Consider the following 5,270-nt stretch of genomic DNA (forward strand, 5'->3'; position numbering starts at 1 on the left):
CTGCAGACCTATAGATGTGTGGCCCCAAAAGGTGCCCTAGAAATCATTAGGGATGATGTGTGGAAACACGCTTTGACCCATTTAAGCATCAGATTTCTTTGTTCAGGTGCAGTCTTATGGTCCCCTTCCTAAAAAGCAATTTAGGGGAGGGGCAGAGGTACATAGAATTCCCTGGAAAAACTATCTTCAACCTAGATGTTCTGATGTGGACTAGGATGAGGGGACAGGGGCAGGAGATGCTCTGCAGGTGGTCCTCACATGTCTGGATGAGGAACCCAAAATTGGATAGACCAGCATGTCTTAAGTGGTACTATAAGAATCCCTTGGGGCCCTTGTTCCAATGTAAATTCTGCTTCAGTAGGTCTGGGTGAGGCCTGGGGATGCTACTGCACAGTCAGGCCATTGAGAGGCCCAGGGAGGGATTGACAGAGATATCCCCAGTGCAGCAAGAAGGGCCGGCCAGTTCTCAGAGAGTGGGGCTCAGGGGCTAGACTTGTGATCTGCGCAATCTTTGCCACCTTTCAGCCTGCACTTCAAGGTAAGGACTCTGTTAGGAACCATAATCACAGTATCATTTTTATGCCTAAATAACCCAAACCACAGCCTTTCTTATACAAAACATGGTTCAAGAAAGCCAAAATCAAGCTGTTTACAGAGCTGGCCTAGCAGCTCCACTCTCAGGTCCACACACATAAGTGTAGTGTAGAATGCATGTTTGATTGTGCTCGTCACTGGTTGTCCTTTAAGTAGTTAGAAGCATATATTTTTAAAGACATTAGGATTAAGCACCATATAACCTCCCAGGCAAACACATTTTTAAAACCCAGTCCCCTCATTTTCCAATGAAACATGGCACAGTGGTTCTTCTGTAATGCATCTCTTACAGGGAGGTAATCGTTATTTTGGTAACTGTGGTGGTTTTAGATATTTTATTATTCACAGAAAATAAATTAATAGCTCTAAAAAGAAAGAAAAACCTTTTGGGTTGATTCTTTATTTAAAAATATTTGTATGTACTTAGTGCCCTTGATAAACAATTAAAGTATTGAAACACATACACAGACATTTTAAATACTTTATTGCCTTTAGAAAACCCCATCTTCCTTCCAGGTGCATTGCTGTGCAAAGCATGGTTATCTGAATCACTTGTGAAACTAGTGACTACATTGGCTAAGTTATACCAGCATTATAGTTTTTTTTTTTTTTTTTGGTGTGTGTGTGCTTTGGGTGCAAATTTACAGAGCAGAATTTGTTTTACATTCAATAGTTAGTGTACATTTGGTTTCACTCCCCAATTACCATCCCCAACCCTAATCTACTCTCCTCCCTTCCTGAGCCTGTGACTGCCCCCATCCCCATGCCCTTCTTCGTTATGCACTCCTGTCTGTCCAGCTTCCCCTCCATGTGAATGCTGCCCCTCTGGTGCCCCATGGCCGATTGCTCCAAGGGGTGTATCTCCGTAGAGTAGGTGCCTCAAGTTGGGTGTTCTGCATGTAGGTCTTTCTGCTGTTGGGCTGAGAGCCAGTCCTTGGGAGTGAGTCCTATCCCAGGTTCTCTTCATCTTTCAAATTCAGTGTGAAATGTTCTCTGGTTTTTGAGCATTTTAAACAACCTGTGAGCATTTCAGAATGTTTCTCAAAGATAAGGATACTTTACAAAGCCATAATCACTGTATCATTTGTTTGTTTGTGATAAACAATGATTTCCTTATCATCAGACCTCCAGTTGAAATATCTGATTTTTATATACAGGTACAATTTTTCTGGAAAAGGCATTTGCTCTAATCAGAATTTGGAAGGTCTCTAAGTCTGTTTTAATTTAGGTCCCCCACCTCTTTTCTTTCTCCTTTGTAATTTTTTCTTTGGTCGAAGAAACAAAATCGTTTGCCTTGTAGGGTTTCCCACAGTCTGGATCTCGTCGACTACATCTTTCTAAACTAAACCAAACTCATTGCCGTCGAGTCGCATCTGACTCATAGTGACCCTTCCTTGGGTTTCCGAGGTGGCATCACTAAGGAAGTAGATTCCAATCTTCCTTCTGAGGAGTGGCTAGTAGGTTTGAACCGCCAGCCTCTGGTTAGCAGTCAAATGCCTTAGGCACTATGCATGTTCCCTGATCTCCTGTAAAACGAAACAAAGCAAAAACCAAACTCACTGCCGTTGAGTTGGATCCAACTCATAACAACCCCTCCTTGGGTTTCCCGGGCAGTATCACAACAGAAGTAGATTGCCCAACCTTCCTTCCAAGGAGTGGCTGGTGGGTTTGAACCGCCAGCCTTCTGGTTAGCAGTCAAATGCCTTAGGTGCCACGCCACCATAGCTCCTGATCGCCTATAAACTGGTAGTAAATCCAGAGACTTGATCCCATCCAAGTTTAGTGTGTTGACAAGAATACGTTCCTGGTGGGTTCTGGACTTCTGTCCCAAGGTGCCTGGGGCCTGGTTGTCTCTTTATGTAATGTTAGCAGCTGTTAGTTATCATTGTCCAGATCCTTGATTATCTTAGAGGTTGCAAAATGTAGATTGTCTCATTCTCTCACTCTTTCTTTATTACCCAGAATACTCTTATAAATAGGTATTTCTCATGTCAGTTATTTGGTTATCCTGAATTTATATAGGAAAGGAAGGATAAATATTTGATTCTTTCCCTTAATTTACCAATATTCAAAATGAGTTGGTTCTCTGGCATCCTCCAAAGGTGACCAGTGAGTTTTTTTTTTTTTTTTTTTTTATGAAATACATGTATCATATGACATATCATTTTATATTTGGAACATATCAAAACTATTTAATGTATTTCAATATATTGCAGTTATTCTCACTAATACTAATATTGTCCCATTTGTGGCTAGTGGGAGCTTCTTCAAGTTAGCTTCTGAATTGTCTTGACAGGACCCTCGTAGCCTTTCATAGCTTCCTTGCTTTCTGGTATACAATATCCCAGGCTTATCATATTTCCTGCCCTAGACCTGGAACCAGCTGTTTCTCCAAGGCTACCTGGCTTCCTTTTCTTGAGAAGTGGTATTTAGAGACTAAATATAATTATTTCTGAAAAAAAAAAATTACATCTTGTTCTACTCAGGTCACCATCTGGAAGTTTTCTTTCAGAATAGGGCTGTTGATTCTTTTAGTGTAGTTTTTTGTTTTTAAATCCGTATTTCAGTTTTGGAAAAGATTTTAAAAAATTTAAATCTTAGTCTAGTTTATTTAGGTCTTATTCTGTTTGTCCAAATTTAAACTGTAACCTTTTAAAGAAAGAACAGTGTTGGGTTTTAACTTCTTTTGAATGTTAGTCTGTGAAGATACATACTTAATAAGTGGTTTCCTCATTCTGTTATAAAATATTTACAATGCAATCAATTAAGCAAGACACTCTTGAAGTAGATACTTGACTAGCAACTGGTAGTTCAAATTGTTGTTCAACTATTAAAAATGCCAACCAAAATGACTTCTTAAAGGTTGACAGTTGTAATGTTGATAGACTCACAAGCATTATGTAACAGCACAGGTGAAACTTTTGATGAAAGCGTCAAATGTCCTGTCCCTAATAGCTTATACATTGTTGCTGTTGTGTGGATTCAGACTCATGGCCATCCCATGTGACATGGTAGAGCTGCCCCATAGGGTTTTCTTTGCTTTAATCTTGAGGGACCAGATCACCAAGTCTTTGTCCTGCAGAGCTACTGGGTGGGTCTAACCTTGCCGTTAGCAGTTAACCGCTTAACCGTTGCACCACCAGGGCTCTTTAATTTAATTTACACGTTATGGTGTTGCAGAAATGCTAGGTGCTATCTCCAGATTATATCTAGAGGGACTCAAAGTAGTTATGTTTATGACAGTTTGAAATTCTAGCCTGCTCTGGAGGGCCATTGTTTTGCTGTTATCTTCTGCTTTCAGCCCTGTGCATTTGTGTTAGATCAGATCTTCTAGAATTATCAGCTTTTTGTCAAAATCATCTCTGTAACTTTCTCCCCACTCACCAGCAAGCACTTGTGGAGTGCCTCTTGGCGCCAAGCACCCAGCCAGGCAGTCCAGGGAAAACGAGGCATTGGGCAATGTGACTTTTCTTTTAGGAGTCCTGTGAGCTTCAGTTTGTCACTTCTCACAGTTTAGCAGGATTGTTATCCTTGGGGTTAGACATGAAGGCTGAAGAGGAACGGGCAATGTGCTGAGGGAAGGCAGCGAAGGGTCACTGTGGTTTTCCTCTCACCTCGCCACGTACTTTCTCTCTCACCAGACAGTGCGTTCCTTCTTAACGGAAGGCCATACAGTCACTAAGCCCTCGCCCGCATCACCCAGCTGTGCTGACTGGCCACGTTTTTCTGTGGAATCGTTCTTAACTTCCTTCCTTTTGACCTGTGTCCCCCCACAAGCTTTCTTGCCTCTTCAGCCTTCAGCTGATTCAGCTCAGCCACGCTGAAATCAACATCCAGGCTTTGCTTTTCTTCTTTCATGAAACACGTGTCCAAATATAAAGCCAGTTCCTCATTCCCCCAAATCATAGCCTTGAGAAAAGAAAGAGCTGAATTCTATTACAGTCCTCACAAAGTATCTTGTATTATAGGGCTCTATTAATTTATTGTGAACAAAGAAGTTTAAGCAGTCCTTTTAAATACCTTAGCCATAATCAAATGTGTTTCAGCCACCCATGTAGTGTCTGTTGAACAAAATTATTTCATGAAATGAGAAGGGCTGGAGGAGAAAGTAGTGTTTTCTGATTATTTGATTTTACATAATCTGTAATTAATCAGTAGTATAAGCAGAGATTTGGCTGTTTCTTTTCCGGTTTTAAACTTCGTTTATTCAGCTTGGCCCAAAACCTTTTGCATCTTCTCACAGACAAATAGAAGATCACCTTATAGTTGGGAATCTATCTTTGCATCTCCTTTGAGCTGGAGAACCAGGCTATCGTTACAAAGTCAGGGGGAAAATACTACCTCTGCTCATCCTCAAGTCATTTCATTACTCAAAACAGCCAAATTTTATGTAAAACAACATTTATGTGCTTTTTCTCTCCCGCTGGAAAGTTTTGTTTTCTTTTTTTTTTTAAAAAAAATACTATTTTATTGTGTTTTGGTTAAAATTTACACAGCAAATCAGGTTTCCATTGAACAATTTCTACACACATTGTTCAGTGACATTGGTTACATTTTTCACAATGTGTCAACATTCTTGTTACTTCCATTCTGGTTGTTCTGTTTTCCATAATCTAGTCTCCCTGTCCTCTTACCTTCTTATCTTTGTTTAAAAATATTTACTGACCATTTGGTCT

This window comes from Orycteropus afer, unplaced genomic scaffold (genome assembly GCF_000298275.1).
Source record: "Orycteropus afer afer isolate SDZICR_OR568_19922 unplaced genomic scaffold, OryAfe1.0 scaffold00404, whole genome shotgun sequence".
Taxonomy (NCBI): domain Eukaryota; kingdom Metazoa; phylum Chordata; class Mammalia; order Tubulidentata; family Orycteropodidae; genus Orycteropus; species Orycteropus afer.